This window comes from Ischnura elegans, chromosome 5 (genome assembly GCF_921293095.1).
Source record: "Ischnura elegans chromosome 5, ioIscEleg1.1, whole genome shotgun sequence".
NCBI lineage: Eukaryota > Metazoa > Arthropoda > Insecta > Odonata > Coenagrionidae > Ischnura > Ischnura elegans.
Genome location: NC_060250.1, coordinates 19,547,470 through 19,567,091, shown reverse-complemented (window position 1 = coordinate 19,567,091; position 19,622 = coordinate 19,547,470). Strand labels below are relative to the sequence as shown.

The 19,622-nt window shown below is 37.4% G+C and overlaps 1 protein-coding gene and 1 long non-coding RNA gene across 11 annotated transcripts in view; one reads left to right on the top strand and one right to left on the bottom strand.

Annotated features, from left to right (window-relative positions):
- LOC124158549 overlaps positions 1–19,622 on the top strand; it is a 577,153-nt gene that overhangs the window by 446,791 nt on the left and 110,740 nt on the right. The gene's annotated exons all lie outside the window — the stretch shown is intronic.
- Positions 7,226–9,981, bottom strand: LOC124158552. Of its 9 annotated transcripts, none has more exons than XR_006864836.1 (5): positions 8,439–8,699; positions 8,235–8,357; positions 7,979–8,150; positions 7,395–7,899; positions 7,226–7,267 (listed from the first exon to the last, which is right to left on the bottom strand). It is a non-coding gene; the product is annotated as an uncharacterized LOC124158552 (long non-coding RNA). The 9 variants fall into 9 exon arrangements; XR_006864834.1 differs by lacking the exon at positions 7,226–7,267 and adding an exon at positions 9,941–9,981 and having other exon boundaries at positions 7,363–7,899; positions 8,439–8,603; XR_006864832.1 differs by lacking the exon at positions 7,226–7,267 and adding an exon at positions 9,532–9,708 and having other exon boundaries at positions 7,363–7,899; positions 8,439–8,603.

Sequence of the window (19,622 nt, the reverse complement as noted above, 5' to 3'; positions counted from 1 at the left end):
TCGTAATATTAATACAAGTTTGATATTATCTTACCTTTTTCTTACCAATCAAATATTTCTTCTTGCATCCGTATGGTTTAGCAATTCTGTTGAATGATTGTTAGTAATTCTACATCTTCCATATTCTTCCGTTTTTCGTGGTACATAAAAAATTCTGATTAATGTTTCATTCAAAGCTGATTTTGCTGATTCAAAGCTGAAGTTTAATCAGCTTTTAAAAAATATGCTCTACTCATAAAATGGAAATTATAGTTTATCATTAGCGAAAGGCAACATGCATTTTTGCCTTTTCGCATGAATTAGTTCTCAAACCCTGCATTATAGCAAATTTATACCCTCAAGGTTACAAGACTTGATTCCACTTTCTCAAACCACGCATGAAAAGACTGTGAAATATTGGTAATTACACTTTAAATGCATTATTTGCTTGCATAAAAAAATGAAACTTTTTCCATGCCGACTTGAAAAAGTTCAAACCGTGATTAAAAGCTTAGTAAATCCTAGCCACTGACGCAAACGGAGGCGAGAAATGCCATTTTTCGATTAAAGTTTCATTTTCCGCTCGCCTGGCGCGTTGAATGCGTTGCGGCTATCCTGCGGAAGAGTCAAAACTCGAACAAAAGTGTGCGGAATGGGAAAGGGGACGTGAATATTTGAAGCCTTGCGTGCGTCAGACCTAATTAACGCGGAAACTTGCGCAAACTTTTATCTAAACGGAATGGGATTCTAATTAAGAACTGGAAACGGAGGAGAATGGCTGAAATATTCATGAATTTATATTTACAACCCAATAAGGAATAGAAGGCACACCACGAAGTTCAATTCTGTGTTTTCCAGCCGTGTGAAGATCTAATTCACTCGAAATTAAAGCCGTCGGTGATTATGCGGGAAGCGCACGTTACCACACTGCCCCGGAATTCTATTTGCATAATTTATTTCTAAATTTTACACTAAATTGATGGAAGCAATCCGTGGGAAATATATGTCATCTCTTTTTCCACTGCTTACAACCCTCTGTTTCTCAATGGTGGGTATAAAATGTTTCATCTGATATATTATCCTCATTACTAACCTCCTTAAATGGTGTCATTTTATTCTCAATGGCATGAAAAATTCCTGTTTTTTTGTGCATTTACTTGACTTATTACGTCACCGGAACTTAAGAGATAATTAGAATGAGAAGAGGATACGGAAACGGATTTCTTAACGTAAGCTCAGTACATTCATTGACGCCGAGCATTCTTATGATTGAAATGCAGGTTTTATGACGCAGGATTGATTAAAATCAATTGATTGAGAATCTATTTTTCCGTGAATCGCGATAGCGTAACGCATTCATCTTTTTAATAATGAAAGAGAGATTAATTGAGATCAATGAATAGAAAGTGAAGAGGAGAGGTGAGATGAGGTAATAGTTTTCTAAACATTACGCATTGTAAGTAATTGCAAATAACACAAAAAGTAATAGAACCGTGAGCAGCCTCCATTTAATTATTATCTCGGTTCTAAAATAATGACTTTTTGAAATTTATGTCAGAAAGAGGTTTTAATGATTTGAGTAAAAATCTACAGCTAATCACACATTGACTTTTTCATCAGGAACTATAGAATTTTCTCGAGTATAATTGTATTTTCACTCTCAGTTACTTCACAGTCATCATCGTAAGTCAACTATCCGAAGATTGGTTTGACGCCGCTCCCCATTCCGCTCTCCTATCCCCTAACCTTTTCATAGCTACGCATTTCTTCTATTTTACATCCTTTATAACGTATCCTCTCGGGGCAGTTACCCTATCTCCCTTCCTTGTGCCCTTCTGCGATTGTTTTCATCAGGCCATCATATCTCATAATGTGACCAACCAAATTGCTCCGCCTTTTTCTTAACGTTTTGAGAGACTTCCCTGTTCTTCCACCCTTCTCAGCACTGTCTTATTACTTACTCGGTCGATCTCTGTAATTATCATCATACGGTTGCACCGCATTTAAAATATATTTATTGCATACGTATTTTGGTTATGATACCATTTTTTTAGTTGATTCAAAGGATGTTGTTGATAATAACGTAAAAAATGAATTAGTCGGTGCTTCCTTTATATTATGATTCGGTTGCACGGGAGAATTTACATTATACTAGTTTTTCATTGAAAAGGAAAAACGGAAGCATAATGAATAAAGAAATAATGGTTTTTCCCCCTGAATTTCACTTAACCGTACTTAATTTTAAAAGGGAATGGCAAAAAAAGAGAAACTGAAAAGCATAATTTTTATTTGTACGTCAATTTTTGAGGACACATTTTTGAGTGAACAGACCGAATACATAGAATGGAATTTGATCAGAAATTATTTTACGATGAGTCATCTTAAGAAGCCAGTAAGCGAGTTTGATGATCGCCCGAAATGCATAATCGGCTGTTAATGGAGTACCTCATTGCATTCCGGATACAGTTGTGGGCGAAGGGCTCTCTCAGCCGGCCTCAAGTGGTCCACTCCAGTGTAGCCGTCGAGGTGTGAAGGGCCCCGGAACAGATTAACGGACTTGGTGTGTGGGAGAGTGCAGAGAAGGAGGCCCTCTCTGGTGGGAAGAGGTGCGGGTAATCTCCCGCACTTCCGCAGTGCAACAGGCGGCACGCACAACCATCTAGCAACAGCACCGAATATAGCCGCCATATTGATAGGAATCATTACTACCGTTCTACCTGTCGTATTTTGTTTTTCTCGCTTTGATTTACACGTTCAAACCTTCATGTATCATCTTAAAGTTTTTAGGTTGTGTGTAGTAGTCCCCATTATTTACAATTTGCCCGTATCTTTGGTACAAAAATTTGACGTTTCATAGATTACCGAGGAAAAAACCTTCGAGTTTGAGGCAGAAAAAGATGCTGAAAAGGCTTATTCTACAAACCCTGAAAATTTCAAGGTGAAAGCGTAAGTTTTAAGTAAGTAATTATGCAAAAAAAGGTCTGCCGAATCCAAGTAATATCCAAATTTTCCTGTTGAATGCAATGTTGCAAGCTACTATTTAGTAGCTTGTTGACTCTTTAGCTCAAATATAGTGATATACCCTCTGAAAAAAATACTAAGGTTAAATATTTAGTTTTGAAATCTATTTTAGGTGTTTTATGTTAAAAGTTCTACAATCTATATTAAATTTAGTTTCTATATCCCTAAACAATAAAATAATTTCAAGATAATAGCGATAGTTTTAAAGAATAAATGCGTCATAAATCAGACTGGTTGTCCGGAAGTGATTCATCCTCTTAAAACAATTTATCGCGATACTATTTTGAGTAATAGCACTCGATTTTATCTCAATTTGTTTACATTTTTATTGTTTGAAGGCATTTTTGCATCGATATTTTGAATGAAAATTGATTCTTTATACTTTGTAGAAAAGTAACTAAGACACTTATATCAATCCCATATTTTTCATACACCGAAAAACTGTAAATAGCCGACGAGGATGAAATACCTGCGGCGGTGTTGTACTATAATTTATGAATTAATTTTTCAACTTTGCTGCACCATTTCGGCGAAGTTTTTTCGTACTTCGAAGTTCCCCTGTCAGAATCTGTTCGCGCGGAAGGCAGTATCATGCAGAAATTCAATCGAATCGTACATAACTCCTTCATTAAATTCCTAGTTTTCTACACTGAATCCAGAACTGAAGACATTGTTTACCAATGCACATTATTAAACGGCCTTACCTCGGACAAAGCGACTCACTCACTCAGTTGCTCATTGGCATATTCCTGGGCATTGTTAATCACCCTACATGGGCGAAATGTTCAGGGGAGTTTTATGATTGCCTCTTACGTTTGGAAATTATTCGCAATCCTGATATTTTGCCTTCGGCATGAAAATAGTTACGATCTTATTTTCAACCAGAAAATTCGGAAGAACTGAACAGTAAATAAAACTATTTTGCTTTATAAAAATATGAAATAATTGAGATTTTCTTGTAGTTTTTGTCGTAGATGAATTAGTCTTTACATTACGCTTGCAATCAATGCAGGGATTTCGTTATTTATCTGTTGGAATATTTTTTTTTTTACTTCAAGCATGATACTTTGGAAAATTTGCGTACTTCCCCTGCGTGGCAGATATTTCATTACAGCTCCCATAATAGCTAGTACACCCCATTTTTAAAACAGCTGGTGCCTATACTTACCGGCGTATACAATCAAGGATGAAAATGAAACCCATGGACGAACGTGACTTTTAACCCTACTCGTTATATTTTTAGGATAAAAAGAGAGGATGTGGACGAAAACTGTTTTTCTTGAGCATCGATGCGATAGTGGTCAGCATTTTATAATGGCAGTGTAGGCATAACAATATACTTATCTAAAACTAAACTGCTTGCAATGGTTTGCCAGGGGTGAACAACTTACCTATAGACGTATATTTTGAGACTTAATTTCATCGCAATGCCACCAGAAAACCCTATTTGTTTAGATTGCAACAAGAAACTCATATTGTAAGTAAGTATTGTAAATGGCACTTGCCTTAAGGCGCTTACAACACAAGACCGGCGCGCGAGGGAAGGTCGTAGGTAAGTGCGATGATCAGGTAGTTGATAGCGGACGGGGTCCGTCGTCATTGTAAGTACGTAATCGGATTACATGGGCGCGAAATACTCCGCGGTCGAAGGCTTCCCGTCCGTTGGCTCTAGGTGAAGGCGACGAGAGGCAATGTTCGGAGGAGAGGGGTCTAGGAATGACACAGCCGCGCGACGGGATTACCCGGTGGTGAGGAAACGCCCACTCGCCTGTCGCCAAAGCACATCCACTCCTCGTACTCGCCATCACATCCAGGTGGCGCCTCGGAAGCGATGTCAAAGGCAAGGTCGGTAAAAGCCAGGTCGTGTCACGCACTTGACCAATGTAATCCGCCATCTTGATTCTCAAGCGCGGCGGGAATTCAAATTTTACATGCATTTAAATGGGAGACATAGGTAAAAGGAAACACGGTTTTCTCACAACGTAATCGATGCAGGGAAATGAAATTTTTTTTATAAATAGTTAATAAAATGAAAATTTATGATATGTCTGTATTTTGAGTCTATGGTCCACGGTTCGACTCTAGAAAAATTGTCAACTCACGGGAAAAATAAATTTCGCACTGCAGCGCTCTGGATGCATGGGTTGTAAGGCACCATGTCTTACTCCCTTATTTAGGAAGTCTGGTACATGAAATTTTCCATGGTCATAGATAATTATAATATACTTGCGAACATGGGCAGGTTTTGACACTGAAGACCTCGGTTCGACTCCAGAAAAATTGTCAACTCACGGGAAAAATAAATTTCGCACTGCAGCACTCTGGATGCATGGGTTGTAAGGCACCATGTCTTACTTCCTTATTTAGGAAGTCTGGTACATAAAATTTTCCATGGTCATAGATAATTATAATATACTTGCGAACACGGGCAGTTTTTGACACTGAAGACCTCGGTTCGACTCTAGAAAAATTGTCAACTCACGGGAAAAATAAATTTCACACTGCAGCGCTCTGGATGCATGGGTTTTAAGGCACCATGTCTTACTTCCTTATTTTGGAAGTCTGGTACATAAAATTTTCCATGGTCATAGATAATTATAATATACTTGCGAACACGGGTAGTTTTTGACACTGAAGACCTCGGTTCGACTCTAGAAAAATTGTCAACCCACGCGACAAAAATTTTCTTACTTCAGCGCTCCGGGTGCATAGGTACAAGGAACCATGTTTTATTCCTTTATTTATGAAATTAGATTCATGAAATCTCCCAAGGTCATAGGAAATTATAGTATACTTGATAATACGGGCGGTTTTTAGTCTGACGACCTCGGTTCGACTCTGGAAAAATTTACAAGCCAAGCGAAAAAAACATTCGTTCTACAGCGCTCCGTGTGAATAGGTACAAGGAACCATGTCTCACTTCCTTAATTAGGAAGTCCGGTGCATGGAATTTCCACGGTCATAGTTAATTACATTATACTAGATAATAAGGGCGGTTTTTGACCCTGAAGATCTCGGTTCAACTCTGAAAAAATCCCCAACCCACACAACAAAAATTGTCTTCAGCGATCCGGGTGAATAGGTACAAGGAACCATGTTTCATTCCTTCATTTATGAAGTTAGATTCATAAAATCTCCCAAGGTTATAGGAAATTATAGCATACCTGATAATACGGGTGGTATTTTAGTCTGAGGACCTTGGTTCGACTCTCGAAAAATGCCCAAACCAAGCGATAGCATGACTGATCTAAGAGGGTTGTGAATTTGTTAACATTGCTACTCCAAATCATGTATGTAATACTAGAACCATCTGCTTGCCAATTTTCTAAGAATCATGACAAATAATACGACTGCAACTGCATTTAATTCAGCACAGAGCAAATGCATTCCAAATTACACCCAGACCATTAACAATTAAAATACTTATTGAGATGAATTGCTGGATAGAAATAAAAAAAGCTGGCACATCGTAATCACATCCTTATATTATAATAAAATTCACTACAATCTCCACAGTTCAGTAAATCACATAACTATTTACAATTACAGTCATATAAAGTAATGTTTGATCATTAAAACGGAAAGTCATGGGCAATAGAATATTTTTCCAGAATAAATAAAATATAATTTTGTTGAAATAGTAGTACAATTTGATCAAACTAATTTCAAAACAGATGCACATAATTTAAGGCTTTTAAAACATCCATTTAAAGGTGCACTGCCATAATGTCTAGACTTTAAGGAATGATGATTTTGCTAATGCTGGCAAATGTAGCAGTAAGGTCCACGCTACAGGTATCACCCTCAGGATTACAAATCCAGCCTGCCACTTAATGCATAGTATCCTGTCCCGGATTAAGAAGAACAGTTTTTCAAATAGTTCATGATTATCCACTGCACCAGGCTGCTATAGAAAACATAACATATAAATACCATGAGACAAAGTAAACCGAAGAGTTAACAATGTAATTAATTGAACAAACCATTCATTTTGAGATGCACAAGTATGTTCATGGGAAGTCAACATTCAAAAGGAAAAAGTTCTGTTCATCCAAGTTATCATTATAGGTCAGTGTATAGAATACCCAACAACACTTATACCATGATCCCGAAAAAATCAGAACTATGTAATTGTGTTTGTAGTTAATAGAATAATATCTTCAAATAAATGGATTGTACTAAACATCAATTCCATACTTAAAATCATCAACTTCTAAATATACTGATATTCCTCCTGATGTAAGATCCTAATAAAATCCTTGCAAACCTGAAATACAATTAAAAAGACTATCGGAAACAGTACATATTACATAATTTCCAAGGATTGCAGATTGCAGTAGTCTCACACATTATCCAAATATGTAAAATAAAGTTGAAATGCCATTCACCATTACCATATGCCTGCAAAATGACAAGTTCACAGCAATGCATAAGGCCTCATATACTCCAATAGCATATACCAGTTCATGCCATTAGAATGTATTTTCCAGTTCCCAAACTCAACCTAGAAAGAATAAAAATATTTAGCTCAAAAAAGGATGGGAAAACTAAGCACATAATCATTATTGAAATAAGTTCTAACACTCCCACATGAAAAAGACATTTCCTATTTTCAGAAAGAAGTTTTGTCTCAGATATTAATCAAATTTAAGAATAAAGTCAAAATGTCATTTAACATTACATTAGCCTGATACATGAAATCCTGATCATAGCAACAAGTATTCTATCATGTTCTCAAGTAACTCAAGCCCATTAATGCCAATAATGAAGAAGTTCCCTGTTGTTCTCTGCAACCCAAAATTTAAAAAGAAATTACCCAAAAGGGGAAAACTGGGCAAATAATTAATAAATCAGTAACATTTCCCCCTCTTATTGACCATATAACACAGCTACTTCCGCCTGGAAGAAAAAAATAAGGATTAGAATAACCTTGGAAATACATACTATAGAAAGGGCTATGAAAGAATCATTTACTCACACATGTGTTCTCCTGAGACATCTCCTCAAACTTTTTTCAAAAGTGTTTCCCGTGACACTCTCACTTGCTTCCTTAAATTCTCCAGATATCAATCCGCAATTCACATCATTTTGAAAGGTCCTATCAGTAACATTTCCCCCTCTTATTGACCATATAACACAGCTACGTCCGCCTGGAAGAAAAAAAAAATTATAACAGCTTTGCCCTGATTTTATCTAACTTAAGAGACAGATTAGAGACAGCTTATCAAACTTACTTCACCAACGTTACCAAAGATAATCGGACTTCACCATCCCCACTGGTCAAAAATACTAAGATTTTCCTAAAGCAATGTCCCTGATGGGTATCTCATTTGCTCCACCATTGAAGACAGATCAACCTAGAAGAAAGAAAATAATTATAAGGACATCCTTGGATACATTTCGAAAAGGCAAGACAAATGAAAAATGCACCTACTTACTCATGCTTGCCAATCATTCATCTTCATAGACTGTTTCCACAATGTTCCGAATGAGACTCACTTGCTCCCATAGTTAACACAGATGTTATTCCATTCTTCAAATCATTTAACAACTCTCATGGCTAACATGTTCACAACTCACCAAACCATAGATGACAAAGGAACCTAGGAAAGTGATAACATGTCCATATGATAATAATAAACTCTCATTGAATGCTTATTAATTGTCTAAAGTTGAGGCCTATGTTAATTAGTTAGAAATTGTAAATATTGCCAATCCCAATAATGAATGTAATACTAGAATAATCCGCATGCAAATATTCCAAGAATCACGGCAAATAATCTGACACAGTGATGTCAGTGTGCACTCAGGTGAGCCTTTAGGTACATTAAAGATTTTACAAATAACTGCAATAAATGAGTATACATCAGAACATTAATTAGAATAGGATGGATTCCAAACTCAATCACTGATTTTAAGTCAGCAAATGCTGCACGGAGCAAATGCATTCCAAATTGAGCAATTAGACTCAGACAATTAACAATGACAAGACAATCATGGATGTAAATAACTGAAGCATAAAGCCTGTTAAATTGTAGGAAGTAGTTTTACAAATCCAGTAGAATACCGCGCTCATGTGTTAATTTTAATGGATATATTATGGGTTGAAATGCACTATAGATACAGGGTGGGGTACAGACATAATGGGTATTAAATGAAACGAAATGATTAATACCGAGCTAAATGCAGGAGATTACCCCGAAAGGAAAGATATGGTGCATCTCAATATGCAGTCAAACTATACTAATAATGTTGCATTGATGGAGAGAGAAATAAATCATCCAGGCTCATCATAATCACATTCTTATATTATAATTCACTACAATCTCCACGGTTAAGTTAATCACAAAACTGTATCTATACTCACAAAAGTCATATGAGTGTGCACTGATCATTAAGAGGGATAGCTATAATATGTATATTATCATCCTGGAATAAGAATAACTGTTCTTCAAGTACCTAGTTCATCAATAACCATTGCACCAGGCTGCTAGAAAACACAACATATAAAAACCATTATAAAAAGTATACCAAATGCCAGCAATTCCATACTTAAAGTCATCAACTTCTTAAAATAAACTGATATTCTCCCTGATGTAAGATCCAACTAAAATCCTTGTACACTTGAAATAGAATTACAAAGACTATTTGAAACAATACATGCTACATAACTTTCACAGGTTGTAAAATCTCACATATTAACCAAACATGAGAATAAAGTTAACATGTCATTCAGCATTTGCCAGCTATATGAAAGGCTGTTCATAGCAATATATAAGGTATCATATTCTCAAATAACACAAGCTAGTTCATGCCATTACTAAATACTACCCAGTTCCCAAACTATTCCTACAAAAATATTTTGTAGCCTATAAAAGGGTGGGAAAAATGTGCACATTAACATTATTGAAACAAGTTCTAATTCTCTTACATGACTAACCATTTTTTAAATAAATAATCCTCATGAGGCAACCAACTTCTTCCTTAAATTCTCCAGCCATCATTCCATAATTCAACTGATTTCACCATCACTCATGAATACCGTGTTAATGCCTCAACTGACCATAGATCATAATTCAACCTAGAAGAATGATAATAATGATATGAACACCATTGGGAATATGTTGCAACGGAACACAAGATGAAAAAATGCACCTACTTACATATGTGTGGTTATGAGACAGCTTCATAAACTTTTCCGACAATGTTCCCCATAAGACTCTCACTTGCTTCCTTAATTTCTCTATCTACATTCTACAATTCAAATGATTTTACCAGCTCTCATAAGTAACATGTTCACACTTCACCTGACCATGGATCATATATCAACCTAGAAGAATTATTAGAATTAAAAGAACAACCATGGAAATATGTAGCAAGGGAAGGACTGGATGAAAAAATACATCTACTTACACCTTTATGGTTGTGGAACAGCATCTATGACTTCTTTCAATAATGTTCCCCCAGGAAACTGTCACATTGTCCTTAAATTATCCAGCAAAATTCTACAATTCCAATGATTTTACCAGCTCTCATGAGTAATATGTACACGCTTCAACTGACCATAAACCATAGTTCAACCTAGAAGGATGACAATAATGATAAAAACAACCTTGGTAATATGTTATAAATTTATAACAATATTTTGCGATTGCAAGGGAGGACAATGGAAAGAAACATCTACTTACACCTGTGTACTTATGAAACAGCTTCCAAGACTTAGGCAGTATTCCTCATAAGACTGTCACTTGCTTCCTTAATTTATCCAGCAGTCATTCCACAGTTCAAATGCTTTCATGAGTACATTTTTATTTTGTTGCTGCTTCACCTGACTAGCTCATCATAGTTCAACCTGAAAAAATGGCAGAAATAATAGGAACAACCTTGGAAATAATTTGCATAGGAAGGACAGGTAATGCCTGCGAAAAGCAATGCTCATCACAATAATATCAGATTATAAATTGTATGTGGTCATTTTCATTAGGCTTCACCGTATTGATTCACATCCTACAGTGGGTAATCTATTAACACATATAATGATTAGTATCTATTACAATGTTGAATATTTATTACTTTTTGCATGAATTTGGCCATATAATGTTCAACTTTTGCACTAATCCACAATAAAATGGGCTGATGTTGTTGCACCATTTACACAGTAAATGAATGATAGCATAGATTTAAGGTCTATTTTTCCCACACTACTGTTACACTCTCAATAACTTAACCTCACATAATACCACGTGTCCTTATTCCCATGAATTCAACACACGATGACTGCACTCAAATAACTGTCAAATAATTGAACTACCATATATTGATATCCCTATAGCCCACACTTTAATTAAATTCCTGTCAATAGACCCTTCCTTTAAATGAAGATATACTTTGCGACATTCTCAAAAACTACCAGACAACTTTATAAACGGTACATAGGCTTTATATAAATTATTTGCGAAGGAGTCCATGTATGAAGTTATAGGTTACTGCAATTCGGTGTGCATAATATCCAGTATCATGAAAATATCACTTCAACAGCACTGATACAAAAAAGTTAACTGAAAGCCAAACAAATAACGTAACAAGTGATAATTCAATATTCTACTACATAACTCATAAATTTACTACACACTAGCAGAATTAAAACTCGAGTAAAGCATATAACTTTCTCGTACATGGTTGCATTGAACATCACAATCATAATTTGTAAAAACTTTTCCATAATATCATTATACACTTACTTTTGCTTTCAGCATCCGGATTTCCTAATTAATCACCAACATCTCGTCCTGTTGACAGTCGGGAACGTCTGGTTCTTCCACCAACTCTCCTCCAGCACACGGGTTGATATCCGAGTTGTTTGGATGCAAGAATTTCTATGCATAACGTATAACGAATGCACGAGTTTAACAGGACATCTTATTACGACTTCCAAAAGTGCATAAAAAACTGAAATTATTAGAAAAGACTAGATTCGACTGTCGCCAATTTGTAATATTAAAACTATGTAAACTTATTCAAACTTTGTATAACTTATCTTCAGAATACATACCTTTTTTCCAGAAATCGCTGTTGGAACGGCAGTTTGTTTATGTAGTTTGCGACCATCCTGTTGACGACACTCTTAACTTCTCCGCAGTGAAACAAACCTAAATAATAATATTCGTAAAAATTGAGGAATTTCTGAACAGAGAAGGCATTATCCATTGCACGTATAAAACTGAATTGAAGAAATGTACACTGGCGCAAGCGAGCCTACATACGATCCGATTATTCTACTAATTTACAATGAAAATGCACTATTTCCGTATTATTCCGTATGAAACATGACCCGAAGTAATAAATAACATTGAAAAGTTTGGCACTTTTGCATTACTTAACATAATTTCAAGGCAAAACGTGATGAATCCGTATCAAAATATGCTGGTGACAACAGCGTCGTCAACAACTTTTGAGAAGCCTATATTTCTACTATGTGACGTTCCCTCATTGACATAGACTATTGCTAGAATTATTAAGACTTACGTTGAATATATAAATATTTACAAAGTACAAATACAGGCAAAAAATACTTATAATATTGTCACTTCCTTACCTCACAATGTGCGATGTTATTGTAGATTTCCATTTGTTTCTTCTGCAATCTATCGACCAAGGAGCCTTTCTTTTACGATCAGAAGGAAAAAGAAATATTCTTACTCCGTTTTTCGTGGAATTGGAGCAAATCGGAGCACTGCAGCACACAATTTTTTGAAATTAATTCATATGCCCTATGCAAACACCATGTAAACAACAGACAGGTGGGAACCAAGATGATCAAACCGAAATGCACTATGGGAGCGTGACACGACCTGCCTTTTACCGACCTTGGTCAAAGGTAGTAAAGGCCGTTTTACACGGGGCACGGAATTGCGCAGGTTAGAGCTGCATTAATTTCTAAAATGGCGTGGAATTGCGCAAATGCATGAACGAAATTAGAACAGGGGCTGTTTTGCCGTCTCGCATCCACGCATTCTCGCATGTGTTCTAGCAATTCACCGCTTTACACAACGAAATTTTGATTGCGCCTTCGCACGTACGTCAGATTGCGCAATTCCGTGTACCGTGTAAAACGGCCTTAAGAGTTTGCCATAACCAGCATCAATGCGTATTTAAAAAAAAAAACTAGAATCGATTTTTCTGGGACATTGACCCTTTCACAGCAAATACAAAAGTTTTAGCAGTTTTTTTTTCAAAGTATCTTTCAAGACCTATCGGGGGGGGGGGGGGGGAGTAAAGGGTTACGAGCCCTCTTCCAGATATTTGAAAGAGACAGTCTTAGGAGTGCCCGCTTTAATTTGCTGATATTTATTCCAAATTAAAAAATAGTTATAAATCTCAATATATATTGTTAGTTTTATTTCTCATCCCATAAAAAACGGACTTTCATAGAACGTATGTTTCACGTTTTTCAATGTGTTTTCGTACAGTTTCTGGCCCAACAACGAAGAGTAGCACGCAATGACTGAAAAAAATTATTTTTCACGTAAAACAGTAAGTATTGCTGCATTCATAGATGCATAGGATAATATTCAATTTATGAATGCATTTAACGAGGTTGTTTTAACGTTTTCCCAGCGATTGAGAAAGAGTAACTCTAACTTTTTTAGGAGTTTTCAATGCTGTATATTTATATTAAAAAGCCAGTATTATACACCGTTTTCATGCAAGAACCGATGACCAAAAGATTATACCTTTTCCTTTTCGAGTGTTATGCGTTTTGGCGAAGTTGCGCGTCCTATTAAACCCTTAGTAAACATGGTGATAATTTCCAGGCACATTTCAAAGGGAGATGCTATCTACAAATATTATCGATTGATATCGATGGAATTTATAATGGATTCAATTAGACCTTATTTTAAAATTTAAGAACAAAAAATGGATTCACATAATGGTAAAATAGAGAAAGGCATTGTGAAAACGGATGAAATTGAATGCAGCGTTGCCATAGATATTTTCAAATGTGTCCTGCATTTTTACTCTAATCAAATCATAGGAACGAACTTCATCGTTCCTTGACTCTCTCTGTTCTGCTCGTACACCAACTCACTAATTAAGGCAGTCCCTGCCACCAACTTCATCCCACGCCCCTTGGCGTATGAGGGCTTCCCCTGGGGCCATTACACCTTACCACCCTTAAATGCCCACGCTCCTTCATCGAGTGCTCTCTATGTGCGTACCGAGCGTGAATTACACCATTTCTCAGAGTCATACGTGCGATGAAGAGTTCGCCCTCTCGGTGACTGAAGCGCCCTCATCAATCCACTGCTGCGGTTCTCGAACTGACGCCCCCGCGATATCTCGGTCGACGCGATTGTTGGTGAATGGAGGTATCGACGCGGTTAAATGGGCCCCATGCGGAGTTGAGCCGTGCTAAGTGCTCTGTATCAGAAGCGGTTTCTCTCTCCTCGTACGTTCTCGGTCCCTTGGCACTAGTTCCTCAGCTTCGGACGTGCTGTCATCTCATATGCATGCGTAATGCTTTTTGTTGTTCAAGATCGGTAATGGAGAATTGACCAAAACTTTCGTAGCCCATAATATCCAGATGTGTCCTTTTTGGGTGAACCTGCGTATAGGTCTCAATTTATGCTCCAACTATAAAAACAAAGATATGTTGCTATTGAAATTATAATTAGCATTAGATTTCACCTAATATTTCTTTTCCTTCTAGGAAATTGGAGGAAAGATTTCCATATATGTTGCGAAGCTTCAAATAAGTTATGGCGGAAGAGTTTTTATCAACCTTCATTAAGAGGGCCTTAAGCTTTCAAAAAATAATGTCCGCAACCTGAAGCATATGCTAATGTGCCGGCCCCCCACTGTCATTATTGCCTTCATTTTTTTCTCGTTGTGTTTACTTTTGAAACCTTAATTTGAGCTTTTCTGGGATTTCTAAATTTCTATTTTATTTCTATTTCTATATTCTAAAATATATTTCTAGCGCAGCGCTAGCGATTGACACTTGATCAATAAGAATGCAGAATTTGAGATCGGGGTGGTCTCATGTCTCTAGACGTATTGCTGAAATAACAACGCACTCATTGAATAACATGTTTCCGTTAGGATAATTGTGCAAAACTATTTCTACTGATTTGGGTAATACTTCTGGTCATGTATGTCGGATATGAAGGTAGCTGATAAAGAATGGATAGAATATATTAAAGATAATAGTAAATATATAATATTTTAATAGCTATAGTCACCTATCTGTTTGAAAAGAAAGAGAGCAGAAATTTACCACGAATTCAGCCGAATATGTGCTTTACCGCTGGTGTATATTGCACCGTAAATATTTTAGGCACTGATACCTAATATGGACTTTTCAATCAAAGTTTTAACTTATAATAAGAGATTCCATTTGGTTTAACTATATTTTTCGTGTAGCTCGGTTAGACAGCAATGCAATTGACGTTCATATTTATTCTCCTGAACGTTTAGTGATCCGTGGAAATAATAGGAACGAGAAACATGCTACCAACGCTCTTAGTATAGTTCAGTAGAGAATGAGCATTTAATAGAATGTAAACAGATTATAGAAGGGAACAGCGGAACAAAGGATGGATGAATTATCATATAGATGAGGTGGAATGAAAGCTCCTATTAAAACATCATATTATAATATATCCTAATATATGTACATTGATTTGAATAGGTACGATGTTCCGTGATACCACTCCTAGGGGTAATACAAATTTGTTTTATATTGATTATTGCTTCGAAGTTCATGCTTGATTCAACTTCAGTTGACGCCATCCATCTCAGAATTCTATTGTTCTTTCTATAACGCATTGCTCGTTATTCTCTTCGATCAAACTTGAATGCTGACCATCTGTTGAACTAATGTACGGATCCCAGGGCTCCAAAAGAATCTCAAAGAGTATTTCCGCCAAACCTTCTCAGACATCGTTACGCGAATTGCGTTGCGTTGAATTATGTATTTCGCCTCTGCCAATGTTGGAAGAGATGGGATTCAATTTGTTTCGGAGAAAGAATCGGGAGTGGACGGCTAATTCCGTTCCATGGGATACAGATATCCAACGCCTGTCCCTTTCAATGCTTCCTCACTCAACAGCCAAATGGAATGGCGGGTTATTCAATCACGTCGCCGATTCCCTCGTCTCCCGGAATTAATTACGGTTCCAGGAATTGGAGAAAGGAGCCGAAGATAGAGCGAGGGATCGTTGCAAACGGAGATATGGCGACGGCATTGGTTCTATGCTGTGAGATTCCAGTGAGAAATCCATTGTTTCAAATAGAGTGAGAATGTGCTGCTGAGCGGATAATAGGCCAGCGAAGAGCATGGTCGGGAGGATGAATTCCTCATGGTTCGACCCAGCCGGCAGCGGATGTAGGATTTGGAGTTGGGTAGTGGTGAGAAAGAGGCTGTTCTACGAGATGCTTTATGTAACCCAATTTGGATAATTATTACCTGGAAGCCTCGGATTAAGAGTACGGATTATCCCATAGTTCTCGATCCCCGTCCCCACAAAAACTTGATTTGGCGTCAATAGATATAATATGCCCGAGGGATAGAGCTGAAAATTTCCGTCAACCACTGGTCAGGTTTCGAATCAACCTTGAAATAGATTTCATGAAGATATTATTCGTTTCCACTACTTGATCGTAATAAGATACTTTAATTATTAAAACCTTTTTTCTATACTGTTTCGTTACAAACCATTACCAATGTGCATTTACTTTCAAGTATGTTAGGGGATGAAAAGGACAATTTAACGCATGTAAAAAACTTGAGGGAAGTTTAGGGTGATGTATTGAATCGGCTCAATATTTAGAGCTAACTAGGATTTATTCATGCGTGGCATATAGTTAGCTTTTCCGAGATTTCCTGAAATGCATCCATTTTCACAACTATTAAGCTCATCTTCCAGCCAAAAGATGTATGAAAAGGATAATATGAACATCATTAGTCTTCATTCCATCGTGAATGGCTGATACCGTCAAGGATGGTTTTGATTAATTTAGCCATCCGACCAGTCTGCCCGGAATGAGTGTCCAGTCCCTTTGCCTGCTCGTAGCAGGGACATTCAGCCTTGGGAATGCACGGAGATGGCTCTCGCGGTAAACCAACGCTCCGACCACAAGTTCCCCTCCAACCCACCCGCATAACCTCCCCCAATCAAGACGCGTTCCACGTCATCCCTCGCAATCAGCAACCCTACCACTAGCCGTTAACCCGCGCCCATGGTAGCGAAGCTGCTACCATGGTCAGTGTGTGACTCTTAGACCGCCCTAAGGCGGAGATGTTTTGGTTACCACCGATACCGCAATTATTTCCATCTACATGCTACACCGCAACTTTGGACGTTGAGGGAGCAGGAAGAGAAAAGACTGGAAGCAAACGAATCGTGGTTGTGGATGAGTAGAGATGCGTGAAAATCGCAAATGCAATAAATGCGATATAGATGCGATGTGCGCAAATAAATGCGATGAATGGACTTTTATGATATTTTTACGCAAATTTGCCTTTTCGACGGCAAAATTCGTATATTTTGTGCCGAGCGCAGTTTAAATGCTCCGCCGACACTCGCGACTGGCCAGCTGCAAAGGACTCTACGTGGGCGCGAGCAAGCTACACCTCCGCCACTATATGTCTTATTCCTTACTTTATTATTTTTCTACAACATATTTATTTAAAATATTCTGTATTTAGTCACACAACTATGTTTCATTACATTTCATCGTCATCTACCTCATTATGAAAATAAAAAATAGACGCTACAAAATGCGATAAACTGTTATTGAAAGTGCGATTCTCACGTATCTCTATGGATGAGGATGGAGAAGGTGAAGAGGGCAGAGGAAAACGAATGACAAAGTGCTAGATATTGTACACGTGGAGAAAAAAGGTTCTTGATGGAATACGGCGGAGATAGAGGGTTTGGATGGTGTGAGAACCGAGCGGGGAGGTGATTTTGAAAATGGAGGGGAGAATGTTGAGTAAACGAGGAAGAGTGAGGAAGAGAACCGGACTTTTGGGTACAATGAAAGGGAGTAGGCCTTATTATGAATTGAAGAGGGAAGTCCATGAAGGGGGGAAGGCTGCCAGAATACTTCTTAAATATTCCACGCAAACGGACCTAAATCGGTAGAACACTTTCATAATAATACCGTCAGCGTCACGAGGGGTAACTTTAGTAAATCCATTACGGGGAGGGGATGGTAATAATACCTGATAGGCGGAGTAGGAAAGGAATAGAATAGGATTTTTAGATAGAATAAAAGGGAGTAGACCTTATTTTTAACTAAAGAGAGAGGTCCATGATAGGAGGAGAGACGGCCGAAGTAATTCGAAAATGCTCCATAAACACCTACCTTAACTGGTAGAATATCTTAATACACCTCCCAACAAATCGTCTCATTAGGCGATCGGCGTCAGGTCACCAGCCGTTTACCTGTGAAACAATATTAAAGGAGTAAGAATAATTTTAAAAATTAGTGAGGCATTTCGAGTGTTTTTACTGCGCTAGTTCAGTTCAACCTAAGATTAATTAATGGCGGTTACTGTGTGGGAAAATTCCTTTACCAATCTGCTCGGCAAAGAACCCTTCTTCGTTTCTAGCGTAACTGTAAATGTTGTGCGGTTCTAATTTGATGTCCTCGATGATGTTCTAAAAATATATCTGTTGTTCATTTCCCAAGCATCATACGCCTAGCAAGGAGCTTCCGAATCTCTAGAGGCTCCCAGCCTAATTTATCTTAAGGCTGCATAACGCTCTTTTCTTACGCTCTCTAACGCTCGCTTCTGTTTGCTCGTATCGGTCTTTTATGAATCGTATCTTTTGTAGTTTATTTAGTTCTCATGTTTAATATTTGGGTATTAATTCGTACTAATACTAATGAGAGGCATATATTTCTCACTCTCTGATATCTTAATTCGAAAAAAAATTGTAAATGAATGACTTCAAAAGCATCGTAGGCAAGGAATAATTTGGACGGAGACCTCCCAATTGTTATACCCGCGACTTCTAAAAATAGGACAGCCCATTATAATCCACCCCGCCTTGGCGCTGACCTAACCGATTCATATTGGTAGTTTGAATTAAATTGAAACCAATCTAATGTATTTGAAATATAATTAGCTCAAATCGTAATTATTTAAATGAGATTTCGCATATTTTTTTCGTTTCGTTTACCTAGAATCAATTCTTTTGTATTTTTAATATGATCACTATGACATTATAGATCGTATAATTTATATAATGTCATCTAGCATATCGTGGAATTTTATTTATTTGATATTTATCCTCTGACTTATTCCAGTAGAAATTTCCTCAAAAATATCGCCGTCATTTATTGATTATCATTCCGTAGCCCCGATTGATATGCGAATATCCCATCGAAGGGTTTTATGGTTGCCGACAGCATTCCATTCCCTTTCCCTGCTCCCGACCGGTTTCCCACAGTGCTATGCGACCACCCGCAATAGACGAGCGGTAGGATGATGTCGTCTACCATCCCCCACCACTATCTACCCTCGCACATTCGTCTCCTCACTTTCAGTTAGTAGCGCGCGCAAGAGAATCGGGACTATCGGATCAACCCTCCGGCCCGTCTCCGTGTTC